The sequence below is a fragment of the Narcine bancroftii genome, chromosome 9 (genome assembly GCF_036971445.1).
Source record: "Narcine bancroftii isolate sNarBan1 chromosome 9, sNarBan1.hap1, whole genome shotgun sequence".
In the NCBI taxonomy this organism is placed as follows: domain Eukaryota; kingdom Metazoa; phylum Chordata; class Chondrichthyes; order Torpediniformes; family Narcinidae; genus Narcine; species Narcine bancroftii.
The window spans coordinates 80,705,311-80,721,161 of NC_091477.1; the positions used below are offsets into that span (position 1 = coordinate 80,705,311).

General features: G+C 37.2%; 1 protein-coding gene across 6 annotated transcripts in view; it reads left to right on the plus strand.

Moving 5' to 3' along the window:
* Nucleotides 1–15,851, plus strand: part of ppp2r3a (protein phosphatase 2, regulatory subunit B'', alpha) — a 315,951-nt gene that overhangs the window by 67,552 nt on the left and 232,548 nt on the right. For 5 of the 6 annotated variants that reach the window (XR_011344060.1, XM_069896592.1, XM_069896594.1 and 2 more), the window contains exon 2: nt 15,379–15,432. The gene's annotated coding sequence lies outside the window, so the exon portion shown is untranslated. Of the gene's footprint in view, nt 1–2,809; nt 2,886–15,378; nt 15,433–15,851 lie in introns of all 6 variants that reach the window. The other variant, XM_069896596.1, reaches the window with a different exon arrangement.

Here is a 15,851-nt window from a genome sequence, read left to right on the forward strand (position 1 = left end):
ACAGACTCTGAACAACATAACCAATGGATTTTATAAATCTAGAAAGTTGAATGCATTTGGATGGAGGTAGAATTTGTAATCCTATCCCTTCTACAAACTAGTCTCCAGGCTAGGAGATGTTGGTTTTAAGAAGCAGAAAGCTAGCTTAACTGGTATCAGCAATAACAAGCTATCACTCATAGCTGGTAGTGGAGAGTTAAACCCCACCACCTTCACTCCCAACCACTGAAGTCGTAAGACTTCAAAGACAATGAAAAATACAACGTTAACACAGGTGAAAAAACACTATCTTCTTTTAGTTCCCATCAACTATTTAAAAAATACCCATGAGGTCAACAAAAGTAATTACTGTATATAGGAAAGCATTAGAAATGTTTTTACTTTTGATGTTCATGAGTGACTAAACCAAGATTATTTACATTACACAGATGAATTCTGGAATTTTCTTTTCATACAATAAGAGGTTACAAAAACAAAATCACAATCCATTTGTGTAATGTTAATAATCTTGATATCAGTGTTTCAGCTTAATCAAAATATAAAGGAGTTGCTTTTGTGTCACAAACATACAAAGCAAAGGAATTCCTAGAGCTACATCTCCACGTATTGTATAGTTTTAATTGTCTGACATTGTTCTTAAATAATTGATATCCACTAAAGGCAGCCCATGAATTATGATTTTTCCTGAGTATCTGTAGCTCAGTGGTTCTCAACCTTTTTCTTTCCACTCACATTCCACTTTAAGCAATCTCTATGCCATTGGTGCTCTGTGATTAGTAAGGGATTGCTTAAGGTGGTAGGTGGGTGGAAAGAAAAAGTTTAAAACCACTGTTTTAATCGTGCCTAATTGACTCATTATATATACGGTTTAATAACTCCAAAGGAAATGGGCCAATGACAATTTTTCTCAAGCAAAATATTTCAGTAACAATTGGGTCTAGAGCAGTGAGTCTCAACCTCCCCTTCCCATTCACTTCCCACCTTAAGCAATCCCTTACTAATCACAGAGCACTTATGGCATAGGGATTACTTAAAGTGGTATATGAGTGGAAAGAGAAAGGTTGAGAACCACTGCTGTAGCTGGTCCTACAGTCACCTATTACATATTATAGAGTTCCATAAGACACATGGTGCAGAAACAAATGCTTCTATTTGACCAGTTCATACTAGTCTTTATATCCCACTTGAGACCCCTCTTAACTTTCATCAACTAAATCTGTGAGGATAACACTATATTACCTTCTCCCAAGCTTGTCTATACTTTTGTGCTATGCTATTTGTTTCAACTACCCCCTATAAAAACAAGTTCCATGTTTTGGGTCATAACATTACTTTTCAATTCCCTGATGGGTTTCTTGCTGACCACCTTATAATTATGGCCTCTGGAGATGTTCCTCCTCAAAAGTGGAAACATTACCTTTGTATCCACCCTATTAAAACCTTTCATAATTTGAAAGATCTGTATTAGGCCACCCTCCTTTCTTGTGAGAGAGAGAGAGAGAGATCCCAGTCTGTTCATTCTTTCTCTTGCCCTTGCGCTCCACTGTTTTAAATCTGTAATCAAGCAATTCACATGTAATTCCAGAATTTAGTCAAGGTTATTTGCACACATTTTGGCTTGACCATGTAGAGATTACAGCACTTTTTATACATAGTCCCCTCATTTCAGAGCGTCATAATGTTTGGGAGATTTGGCTTTCACAGGTGTTTGTGAGTCTTCAGGTATGTTTAATTGCTTCATTGGTGCAGGTATAAGAGAGCTAGGCTTGCTTCTAAGCTTTTGATCACTGTTGGAGTCTGTAGTTGCTATTTTTCAATGTGAGGACCAGAGTTGTCCCGCTCCCACAAGAAAAAGGGTTGTATGTGATGTCATGAATGTACTCTGACAATAAGTCTGAAATCTGAATCTGAAAGTCAAAGAAGCCATTATGAGGCTGAAAAAGAAGAATAAAACAGTAAAAATTCTCATCATAATGAAGAAAAATCTACAATCTATGTCCAACAGATCAGAAACACTCTTCAGGAGGCAGGTGTGAATATGCCAATGACAACTGTGTGCAGAAGACTTCATGAGAATAAATAAGTATGGGGATTTTTCATCATTAGGATGAGAATTCTTCTGCCATCAGCAGGGGAGGTCTTCCTCGGAATACTTGTCCCTTTGCAATTACTGAGCTCACCAGTATGCTCTTTCTTCCTTTTGATGTTTCAAAGACTGTTGATTTTGGTCATCCTGGATGTTGTCTCTTACATCAAGCTCCAATCCTATTCCCCCGCCCTCTTCCCAAGACATTCTTAACCCAATGTGTGATATTTTGTGATCTCTGAGTGAGACAAGGATTTGTGCACAAATCATAGAAATATATTACCCATCAACATCTTGGACATTACATGCAATAAAATCTAACTCCAAAGTTCCAGAGCAGAATACAAATTGTCCAGAATACAATGGTTTAATGCACCTTTCCTAGTGCAAACTGATTTCTAGCTGGGAATGTCTTTTTTAAATCAAGTCATTAATAGAATATAGTTAGCTGGATATTACCACACAGCTGATTTGACTCAGCTTGCCTTTTCATGAGAAGATGCTAGACATGAACACCCTACCATCCTATTTCATCTAACTCCATCTGCAAGTCCTCCATAGTTTCTTCTCCATAAATGCATGCTGCTGTCTCATTGATACAAACTGGAAGAAAGTGCTATAGCAGCTCTTGAGGTAAGAAGTTTCTTTTGAATTCCTTCCTGTTGATTTTGGTCATCCTAAGGTCTGGGTGTTGTCTCTTACTGTTTTATTCTTGTTTTTCAGCCTCATAATGGCTTCTTTGACTTCCATTGACATAACTCTGATCCTCGTTGAAAAATGGCAACTACAGACTCCAAAGGTGATCAAAAGCTTAGAAGCAAGTCTAGCTCTCAACCTACACTAATGAAGTAATTAAACATACCTGCGTAATCACAAACATCTGCAAAGCCAAATGTCCCAAACGTTATAGTGCCCTGAAAGGAGGGGACTATGAATAAAAAGTGCTGTAATTTCTACATGGTCAAACCAAAAAGCATACAAATAGCCTTGAATAAACCCTGGAATGTGCATTTTAATTGCATGTGAATTATTTGATTACATATGTAAAACTGTGGAGCACAGGGGCAAATGAAGGAAAAAAATGTCTTTGTCCCAAACATTATAGAGGGCACTGTAACTGATGTTGAGGTTATGATACAATGGCCCCTTCCATGTTATTATGCTTTACCTATCTGAGCATAAACAGGGAATATCTGAATTTCCATCAGCTTAGCCTACCTTCTGGGGCAGGCTCCTACTACAAACCCCTTTTTCTCCTGCGCAGCAGTATAGAAGATGGTTCAGCGCCCCAGCAGATATCAAGTTGACACCACAGGGTATGACTAGAGAAGTAAACCATGTATGTGGCAGAGGTCCTGATCTTATTTTAGGAGCTATTTGATGGGATCAATAATGGATAAAGGATCCCCAGAGTTCCTCTTAATTCGGAAGACCTCCTGGATTTTTGATCATATTTGATTGGTGCAAGTTATGTGGATGAAAATCAAGCTTTTGAGATTCAAACTTCTAAGATCTCCATTGAAATTTTTCTGGCAATCCCTTTGGTAGATTCCTTACATATTTTGTCTGGATCCACATTGGAAATATGGAAACAATTTCACTGCAGAGACATCTTAATTCCATGTGTGTGTTCAGGAAAATCACTAACAAATTGCAGAAAGCTAAGAACGGTTTGCAGGAAATTAAAATAGTTATTAATTACTTACAAAGGTATCCAAAGAAGAAGGACAAATTATAAGATAATCACAAATATATCCAGGAAGGAATTCAAAAGAAACTTTTTACCTCAAGAGCTGCTATAGCACTTTCTTCCAGTTTGTATCAATGAGACAGCAGCATGCATTTATGGAGAAGAAACTATGGAGGACTTGCAGATGGAGTTAGATGAAATAGGATGGTAGGGTATTCATGTCTAGCATCTTCTCATGAAAAGGCAAGCCGAGTCAAATCAGCTGTGTGGTAATATCCAGCTAACTATATTCTAGTAATGACTTGATTTAAAAAAGACATTCCCAGCTAGAAATCAGTTTGCACTAGGAAAGGTGCATTAAACCATTGTATTCTGGACAATTTGTATTCTGCTCTGGAACTTTGGAGTTAGATTCTATTGCATGTAATGTCCAAGATGTTGATGGGTAATATATTTCTATGATTTGTGCACAAATCCTTGTCTCACTCAGAGATCACAAAATATCACACATTGGGTTAAGAATGTCTTGGGAAGAGGGCGGGGGGGATAGGATTGGAGCTTGATGTGAAGGGATTGGGATCTTCATAATTTGATTTGAGGTATCAGATGCCTTGAATTGCTTGCAGTTGACTGGTGCCTGCAGATTGTGATTTGCCTGGTGTCTGGTGGGGACACGCAATGGATCTGCAATGAAAGGAAAGGAACTTAATGGATGTGCCTCTGTCATCTGGTCACCCAGATCCCCTATAGGTTACACTAAAGCAGGCCTCCTGTACTAAATTCATGGAACTAAATTTGGATGGATGTACAAAGATCTATTGCACTCTGTAGATCAAAATTGTACACATCCAGAGACATGGAGCTTGGTGATGCAGAATAATCTGTGACATTCATGAACCAGGTATCAAGTAACTATCATAAAAATGGGTGGATTTTTGATAAAATTCTAATAATAAAAATGTCACATGTAACACGGATCAAGTTCACCATTCCTTTATTGTGATATTGAGGAAGGAAGGGGTTAAAAGCCAATAAGAGTAAAAGCTAGATTTTGCAGCATTCTAGTAAGGTGGTCAAGGCAATTCAAAAGGACCAATTAGCACCACGACTAACTATAGGAATTTACTCTGAACCAATCAACGAGCAAGTCTGATAAGAGGCTGTCAATCTCATGTAGCAATGGAATTTGTACTTAGTAGAAATTGCATTGGGTAAGAATGGGCCAAATGTAACCCGACCCAAGTGTAAACTGAACAGAAGCAAGCTGTGAAACACGAGGTCAGTCTTTGCCAGTCTGTATAGAGGAACATCTTTATGAGATCATGTGCAGATAACTCACAATTCTGCAGAATGAAAAGTAACGTCATTTCATGAAGTCCACCGAACAAACTGAAATCCATAATATAATACTGCAGATCATGTAATATTACACAAAATATCCTTCTTCCTGCCATATAGGTAGGGAGAAATTGGACCAGCGGGCACAAAATGGAGTAGAAAATAATACCAGTTCAGTGAGGCAGGAGCATGTAGAAACAATGGGTCGACCTGCACAAATGGGTTTGTGATTCTTGGGTAGGAGGTAGAACTGGGCAGTGGGTAAATTGGGAAAGCAATGAGGTTATAGGCTGTGGAAGGGCAATGACTAGAGGTGAAAATACAAAAGTCAGATAGATGATATATATTCACAGTTATCATAGTGCACAGAAAAAAAGTAGCATTGCAATTTTCAGGCAGTTGTTTTCTTGGTGTCAAAGTAATTTATGTTTAGCATAGTAATGGGTGGTTCAAGAGCTTAATAGTATTTGCAAAAATACTGTTTTTGAACAAAGAGGTGCTGATCAGGCTTCTGTACTTTCTTTCCAAAGATAGCCATGAGAGGGGGTTGTGACGATGGTGATGAGGGTCCTTTATCACATAGGTTGCCCTCTTGAAGCAGCATCTCACATAAATGTCTTCAGTGGATATGAGGTCAGAGCCTGTGATGGACTTGGCTATGTTTGCTACTTTCTGCAGACTTCTGCATTCCTGGGCAGTTGAATGACCAAATAAGGCCATGATGCAACCAGTCAGTATTCTTTCCGCAGTGCACCTGTAGAAGTTTGACAGACTATTCAATGACATCCTCAGACATTTCAGAATGGTGAGGTATTGGTGCGCTTTATCTTTGCCTCAATGTGCTGGCTCCGAGAGTTCTTCTGAAATATGGACTCCCAGGTTTTTGACGGTACTAACCCTCTCCACCTCCATCTCATCAATGTGGACAGGTGCATGGTCCCTTGGCCTCCCCTTCCTAAACCCAACAATAAGTTCCTTGGTCTTAGTGAGATTGAGAGCAGGATTGTTGTTCTGGCACCACCCAATCAGATTCTTGATCTCCACTCTATATTCTGACTCATCATTTCCAGTTTTTGGTCAACAACAGTCTTGTCATCGGCAAATTTATCAATCGTGTTGGAGCTGATCTTATCTGTAGAGTGTGATAGTACAGATTCTATCACCAATGTGTATATGTACATATGTACAAATGGTAGTAGGATGACTGTGATTGGCTGAAAGTGTAGCCACACCTACTGGCAGGTCTTAAAGGATTGCTCCTAGCCAGACCAGGTCATTCTGGACTGGTCGACCTACTTGTGATAGACTCCAGTCTTTTACTTAATAAAAGCCTTGGTTTGGATCAACAAGTCTTTGGTTCTTTCGACATGCATTACACAGAGTAATGAGTGTAATTGGTTGTCCTGTGTCGATTGCCAGTGTGGAGGAGGTGGTGTTTCCGATCCACATTGATGGGGGGCTTGCCAATGAGAAATTCGATGATTCAGTTGAAGAGGAACCATGAGAATCGATAAATAATTAAACCAAGCATTTTTTGGAGAAAAGGAATGAACAGAGAAATGCTGTACTTGTTGAATACATTTCACAAAGACTCTAGACAAGAATGATTGTGTAGTACTTGACTGAAAGGTCAATAGGTTGTGATCTGAAATAGCCATTTGCTTTCTCTGAACCTTTTGTTCCATTCCAAAAAAGCACGAGACCTCATTAAATACCTGAGTTTGCCTGAGTCATTGCAGCTATTAAATGCAAACTGAATGCTGCCCGTAATAGATTATTTCATTCATTTTTTAAATGAACCAAGTGATCCCTTTGAAGTACATGATCACATGCAGCTGTGTTGTCCGAACACCTGGGAAGAGCCAATTCATTCTTTTCAGCTGTTTCATGAAAGACTATTAACATCAAAGACAAATTCGTAAAACAACCTCGCGTCTTTTAATGACTTTCTAACTCCTATGGTTTCAGGAACTTCTGCATAACATGTGGTGCACTGTCATATGTGCATTAAGCTATGGATAACAGATGTCATTGGAAAGGTGAATATGTCACATGCAATGGTAATTATTTTGTGATTGTGCTAAGGCAAAGAATCCTGCATAACTTTCTGCAGCAAGGAAGGTGGTTCTTCAACATCATACAATAAAGTAACCTTATCACCAGCAAAGCTTAATGCCTGAAAGAGTATTAGATTTTCAGATTTCAGATTTATTGACAGAGTACATACATGACATCTCATACAACCCTGAGATTCTTTTTTTCCTGCGGGTGCGGCAGAATTACCACTAATTGATAGTTCAAAACAAAAAAGGTGTACGCAGCATATACATGTATACAAATAAAGAACTGTAAGCAGGTAATGAATATAAACAAACTGTGCAACACAGAGAGAATAAAAAAGAAAAGAAAATCAATAAAGTACACAAGTAAGAGACCTTAAATGAGTCTCTGCATTTGTCTTTGAGGAGTATGATGGTGGAAGGGAAGCAGCTGTTCCTGATCCTGGTGCTGGAAGTCTTGTGGTACCTATACCTCTTCGCTGATGGTAACAACAAGAATAGAGCATGTGCTGGGTGGTGTGGGTCTTTGATGATTGCTGCTGCTCTCTGACTGCAGTGTTCCCTATAGATGTACTCATTAATGGGGAGGGTTTTGCCTGTGATGTCCTGGGCTGTGTCCACTACCTTTTGGAGGGCTTTACACTCAGGGGTATTGGCGTCCCTATACATTATTAGAGCAGAACCCTTCATTTAAATGATAGTTGGGTGTGAGTGTGAAGACTTGTGGCCTGCAGGACCTGAAGTTGAAAGGTTATGGGCTGCAAGCTTTATTTCAGTTTGCACAGTCAAGATAGGTTGAATGGTCCTCTCTTTTCTTACTGAAATGTTAAACAAACTGGTAGACATTAGACAAAGGATGTTTTGGGTGTCAGAATAATCTGGCTAGTTACAAGGTAGGCTGGTGCATTCTTCACTTCCAAAAGCAGCGATACCCCAAATAGTTCAAGTCATTGAGTCTTTACCCATTCACTTGTAAATATTATTTTCAGGTTTATATGCAATTCCTTCACAAAATTACCATTCAATCGGCTTTAAGCCAAGGCATTTAGAAGTCATAATATTAAACAAAAACAAAGTAAATTAGGAAATTTTGATCATATACCTCAAGCATATATTTTGCAAGTGGAAAAAAAGAGGCAATGATTTCCAGAGCTTGAAATGGTGAGTTTTATGGGATTTTCAGATTGTTTGTTTCTCATGAAAATGGAAAAAACAAAGAGTTCAAAATCCAGTAGTTCTAAATTTAGCAATATCAATAAAGTAGAAGAATACAGAAAGATTGTGATAAAGTTTAAAGGGAAGAGAGGGAAAGTGCAAGAATGCTGATCAAATCAAGTTTTTCTTCATCCTCTGGATAGGTGTGTGTGAGAAGAGATTTGTGGAGTTGCACATATTAATCTGAACCCCAGTCTTCATAGCCAGAAGCACGCTGTTGGCCTGCAAATTTCTGTTCTGCCTTGGCTCTTAGCTCAGGGAAATTGTATTCCTGGGGGTATACATAGGAGGAGGAAAACTGAATATATGATGTATTCTAAATTCATTCTATCAGAGATCAGAGATTGGCATTTTCTGCACAGAGGCCTCAAATTTGAGACTTCTTCAGACGATGAGGAAATAGACTAAACTACAGCCTCCATATGAATTGTTATGGCACATTAAGCAGTCATGCATATGCAGCATCCAGTGATGTGATAGGTTAGAAATTTCTCTGTGCAATGTAAAGTATCTCTCATGAGCTCATTGCTCTTGAGGTATGATATCATCCACACATGTTAGACACATTCATTTCTCACCATCAGAATGAAGTGCTGCCTCAGTCGGCAATAAAAACCTGCAGAAAAGAGAACAGAAAGCTCGTGGTAATTTATTAACCCCAGATGCTAAAGGTTCCACATGAGAGGCTGTGAAAAAATATACCATGCCTTTAAGTTTTCCATAAATTTATAATTGCCTTCAGATTGTTGTAAATCAAATCCATATGCAAACAATTTTGATATCGCTACATTAATATTATACAAATTTTGATAAACAGTGCGAAATCTTGGAATGTTTGAAACTATATTGCAGTTCTACAAATATGTCAGGTACACATTAATAAGCTGACTAATGACATTCACATGAGTATTTGTAATACTATATCTAAAATCAAATGCTTTACAAAATGCAAAAGAAAAACCTGAAAATATCTGTGGTTATTTAAAACCATCTAATGCATCATAGGTATTAAATTAATTATGAAATGTGTTATGTAAACTAGCCTGTTTGCACACTGCAAGGTGCCCCAAACAACAAATTAACTGACTGGCAATTTAATCCATTTTGACAATAGTGGTTGAGGATGAATTTTAACCAGGACATAACAGCAAATTTTTTTTTCACAATATGCCCTGTGGTCTTTTGTCCATTCGAAGAGACAGACATGTAATTCCTGAATACATCAGAACAAAAGTGAAGGATAATTTTAGCCTAACTGTTGTCAAGAAATAAGAAATCACTCTTTAACACTATGCTTAACTTTATTCTGGAGAACTCAGTCAGGCAAGATAAACTAGGCTAACAACATAAGCTCCGAATTTCCTCCCCAGTTTGGTCTAGTAATGCAACTCCATCCCTGTGCTTTTGCACGTAACTGATTTCGATAGCAAGTTCATTCTCATATACATCATATAATGTACATATGGACCAAAATTCTTATTTTCTGAATCTGAACAGGAACTTTTTTTTTAAAATACAATAGAATGCATAAATTGAGTTAAAAAGAGACAATAAACAGAAAAGGTAGATAGATTATAAATATTCCAGTACAAGGGGGAAAAAGGTGACTTTGCAATAAGCTGGTGGTATTTGGATCCATAGCTACCAATGTACCCCAAATCTTAAATCTTAAGCCAAAAGAAATTTCACATATATTTTGACCTACCCCCATTTTAGAGAGACTTGGTATCTTGGGGTCTTCCTCTTACACTCAAGAAATTCAGGATTTATCAAAATGCACTGACCATTTACATGAATCCAGTTCAAATTCTATTTTATTCATCAATCTGATTGTAGTTGTTTAATATTATTTCTGTATGTGCAGTTATGTTGCATTTACAAGTTTTTGCCTGAAAACAGTGCAGACATTGTGGGTCAAAGGGCCTGTTCCTGTGCAATCCTGTTCCATATTTTTGGACTGGTAGTTTTAACTTTATTTGATAGAGTATTCCCAATTTTATTAGTGCAGTGAACTGAGATTCACTGGTTGGGTGTTGTGCTGATGGCTGGCTCCACCCCCATCTGCTCACATATAACCCTGGTTTCCCGCCTCAACCCAGAATCCTTCTGAAGACTACTTTTGAACCCTACCCTTAGTTACAAGCTAATAAAAGTGTTTGTTCTCCCTGCAGTCATGAGAGCTTTTATTCACACTACAATTAGTAAAGTACAGGATCTATGCTAGGAAAACAGATGGAAAAAGTCTGTAAATTTATATTATCTTCAATAGACTCTTTTGCAAAATCCTAGTGCACCTGTGGGTAGAGCTTTGCAAATGTCATATACATGCTGATCCCTGCTATAAGTCCATCAAATTTATGCAGAACTTTTAGAACTACAGAATGACGAGCCTGTTGAATGCACAAAAATAGATTGTGAAAATTTTACATACAATGAAAATTCACAACTTACAGATTGAAAGGAACTGACAGAACAAACTCATTAAAACCCTTGACAGTCTTGGTGATAGCCCTGATATGCACGCTTTTTGCTTGCAACCCTTTTTATTCATGGAGAACCTGCAACTTACAATTGTCACAATTGTAATTCTACACAGATTCCTCTCTGAGGGGGTTTCTTCTCTTTCCAAACCATGGATACCAATCTCAGTCCGTGTTTTGCCTCCCAGAGATAAATTGAGGTTGACTGCCAAAGTACATCAGGAGCTACATAAACAAGAGACTACGGATGCTGGGATCCTGAACAACTAAATAAACTGCTGGAATAACTCAAGTGAACCAGCAGGAGAGTCAAGCTGTTGATTGTGCCATTGGCTTCATGAGAAGAATTTTTTATTAACAATGAGTTTTTGTTTTTGGGGTGAAGTCACAGACTATGCCAGGAGTTGTCCCTTTATTTTATTTTTAGAAAATTGAATGCATTTCAAACAGAAGTGGGTCACCGGTTCTTGGATTTCACTTACACTGAGATTCTGGGATTTTTGCACATAATACATCTCCAGCAGCCATCCCTAACTCAGCTATACCTTTAATATTCCATGACTAATAGCCTGATACTAAAATTCAGTTTAATTCCCCATCTAGACATGATGCTGCACCATCTGTTGCAAATAAAAAGGACATGTCTATCATTCAGTGGATTATAAATGAATACAAAAAAGTCATGCTCCAACCAAAGTTAAAAATTTCAAACTATTTTTGATAAATATAGTATACTTTTAAAGATTTAAGAGCTCAATGCAAATGTTATTTCACAAATTCTTGATTCTATGCAGACAATGCTTTCGAAATGTGGTCATTGTACAGTGTGATCTCCGAGAAACAATTATACAATAACCTTTTGGATGTATGATAAACAATGGGGAAGACACTGAAGGTAGCTCCCTTGTTCTTTAAAATAATGACATGATTTATATATATTCACTGGATATACTAGTGAATAATCTACTCTTAACTGCAAATGATTCTCCATGGGAATCTTTTGGATATGTGGAGCTCTGGATGTATGTATTGATTATACCTGGATATCACTATCTTTCACAGATCTTCTGTGGAATAAAAAGGTCATACTGTACAACGTTAAATTACTGCTGGTTAAATCAGTATGATTTTCATTAGTTCACAATCTAATCTGGATCACTTCTAGAGGGTAATGACGGCCTTTTATGTTTCTTCTTCTTCTAATCTAGTATGGCTTTAATATATTTTTGGAAACTCAGACTTTGTAAACCATTGGATTTTCCAAAGCCTGTAATTTTAACAGTGTATAAGTCTCTGACCAGCAAAAATAGCATGTGCTTTATAATGTTCTCTGATCCAACTAAAATGCAGATCTAAATACCAAAAGAACAATTCAAGATACTCTAAGCCTCTTTGTCGATTATTTAACAAGTTTGCATTTAAGTGGCTAACCGCTTTGGACACTATTGCATTAAGATAAAACTATTTAATAAATATCACATACTCATAGCTTTGTGGCTCTGTGCTTGAAATGTGTGTAACATTTGATTATAATAAATGCTGCAGATTTGGTTTACTAGCTCTAAATTCATTCTTGGACGATCTTTCCTGTGAACATGGGAGGAGAATAGAATGATATAAAATCCATTTTGTACTTCTTATAGGTCAATGTAGGTAAGTCACAATATTGGTGTGAACTCAACATTGTCTTACTTGAATGATAACAGAACTGAAGCAAAAAAAACTGGGGGGAAAAAAAAAGCAAGTAAAAAGAACAGTACATTGTTCATCTTGATAAAAGGTTCTGAACCGAAGCATTGACTGGCTATTTCTATCCATGGCTGCTGTCTGACCAGCTTAGTTCTTTGCTCAAGATACCAGCATCTGCAGCTTTTGTGTTTGTCTAGTACATTATGATGCTTTGTCACCAGTACTAATGAGGCACAACTTCTTTAATTAAATATATGATTGAACTGTATGTGTTTTATGTCTATATTTTGCATAACAGCTTAATGTGAATTTAAGGGTTAGATTATAAATCAAACAGCCTAATAAAGTAAAAAGTGTAATTTATCCTCAAATTGGAATATATAGGATTAGATGCTAGATTACATCTGATTAACAAAGTGGTCCAGAAATTTGTCAGTACACACCAGAGTATGCTGACCAGACACTGTGTGGCCTGGCAATTGGAAACTCAAGACCCAAGGGGTCAGATGCCATTGCCTCAATTTTACGATAGTGCCTTTCTTTCAGGCACTGTATCTGTAAGGAGCACACAGAGGAACTGTGGGGGAGAGAGGATAGAAATGCTCGTGGCAAGAGTGAGACGGTGTTTGGGTCACACCCAGAATGGAGGATTACTAAATTGAAATAGATGGGAGCAAAAATAAACCCAGAGCTGTCTGGTCAGAGGGTTGAAGACAGTGAGAGAGTAATCTGCAGTTGGGATTTGTGAAGGATAGAGGAATCAATACTGTGTAGTGGGGTGGCAGGGATTTCAAAGAAATACAGGGAAGGAAATAAATTAATAGGGCACACCTGAGTTGGCTTACAAGCATTTGCTTGGATTCTGTTTAAAATAACATTTTGCAGAACCTTTTTTGGGTTGACAATGCACAACGATGGGCACACTTTGGAACTATGTGCACTAATTTCGCGGACAATTAGAATGACAAAATGATGTTATTTGACATGGAGACTAGCTGTTGTTTTGGTTATTGGAGTGGAACAAAACAAGTAATTGCAATCCTTTTTCCAAAATGTCACATTTAATTTGCATAAGACCAAAACAAATATTTATAAACAATAATTTTTTTTTAATCACCTATGTTAGCATAGGTTTTGTGTGCAATTTGATACAAATTGTGATGCCCTCTTCTGATGTAGCACTTTTCTTAAAGGATTTAAAGCATCAAGTCTCCTGTTTATGTATTATTTACAACTGATTCATCAGATATTAAAGAATTGACTTGCACAATATTAGGAATCTTCAACAATAATTTTTATACAAGATCGTATAAGTAAACTATCAAGAAATCATGAATTGTCTTGGAACATCCTGGATTTGAAATTAGGTCTTCTTTGTAAGTGCTTCTAAAATTGGAGATTTGAAGTGAAATTTGTCCTTCTGGTACAAAGAATGAGAACTTTAGTTTTACAGCAGGAACAATATAAAATGTACTTGCATGGATTGCAAAATTCAGGTGTATAAATCCATGCCTGAATGTTATGTTATGTTACAAAGTTCCTGATAAGGACACCAAACATTTCTGACCCACAAGCAGCTTGCAAGTTGGAATAAGGATGGCTTCTACTCAGTCCTATTTGCATAGGTAGAAGAATCCACCTATTAAACCTATAGTTTTGTACTCCTTATGGTTCATGAGCAAATATTGTATATTATACAGCTTTCTCTCATCAACAATCATCAGTTCTCCTTACCTACAATTGATAACATTCATGTAATTCAAATTTACAGACCTGGATTTAGGAAAGATTGAATTATTCCAATTTCTGTCCATTGAATTGTTGCTGAGTTAAATGGGCCACAGGCATTTGAAATTGAGTCACACAACAGTTTCTCATCAATAGTTTGCTCTCATTTTCTGAAAGCACTGATTTGTTGCTGGGTCATCATTTCATTGATACCAGTCACTTCTTCAGTCTATGTTTGTGTTTGAATCTTGACAATGAGCTTTGGTTGGCTCTTTAGCACCTGGAACATCAGTTTTAAAGCTATTGCTATTAACTGATATTTGCTCATGTAAACTCTCTAGAGAGAAATCTGAAGCAAAAGTTCCCTCACCCAGAACTATAGAGATTTTGAACTGATCACAGCAAATTTTACACTTGTCAACAAATGCACTGGAACATTAGAAGATATAAACAGATTTTAACACCATTTGCAGAAAATATCATTATCAGTTACATGTTAAATATATCTTAGAAAGACTGATATAACAAAGAAATGTGAAGTGTATTCTTAAAAGTGATACATGTAATCTTCAGGATTTATTCACAAGGGACTAGGAGATACCATTCACCTTCCACCCTGTAGTGGAACTGAATTTCAGAAATGGCATCAACATTCAGTCTTTACCACCCTACATTTTGGGTTCATATTTAAAAATAAAAGTATGTTTACATTTGTAAATTTGTGATTTTAGGACTAAATTTAAAAAAATCAAATTGTTATCAGCACATGTTATTTCCTTCTTGAGACAAATTTAGGTCAGCTGCCACATTGCATTTCCACAGCACAATGTAGTAAATAAATTGCCCACGGCAATTTTCCTCTTCCAGTGATGTAATCTGCATCAAATCAATAGATTTCATTTCAATAGTCAAATGTATAAAGCAACTGTACTTTTAATTTGTAGAGGGCACCTGAGTGGACTCTGTTTCTCCTCACAGAGGTCAGTCAGAGGTCCATGTAGCACAAAGTATCCTTTTAACTCGTGTTCAGCCCTTCAGCTGCAGTAAATATCTCAAGACCAAAGTCATTTGTTTATTGTGTTTTCTCTTCAGAATTAATGGCGTCAAAACTGAATTAGACCTGAGCAAGATGCTATTTTTTTCAAGGTATGGAGTTCAATGTTCTGTTTATCTTCAGTCTATTTTATATGTGTGCCTTTGTTTTGCTGAAGCTATTGCTTAAAAGATAGGAGAACTTGCTGTATCAAAACCACATTCTGTTATGTTTAATTGATGTTATTTGTGCCACTTTGTGGCCAGAGGTCATTCAGAGTAGATAAACTGGAAAGGGCTTTCTAACTGGACTCTATTATGAGTGCAATAAATGAACACCGACTCGAATGCTCAAAATGAAGTCTGATGTCTTGAAAAGTACCCAAAAGTGCTGGATACATTCAGCAGGTCACGCGACATCCATGGAAAACCAAAGGCAGTTGACATTTTAAACCTGAGCCCTACTTTCCATGCTTTTTGAAAAAGGACGTTTGTGCAAAAGGTCAGCTGCCTTTGGTTTTCCGTGATTACTG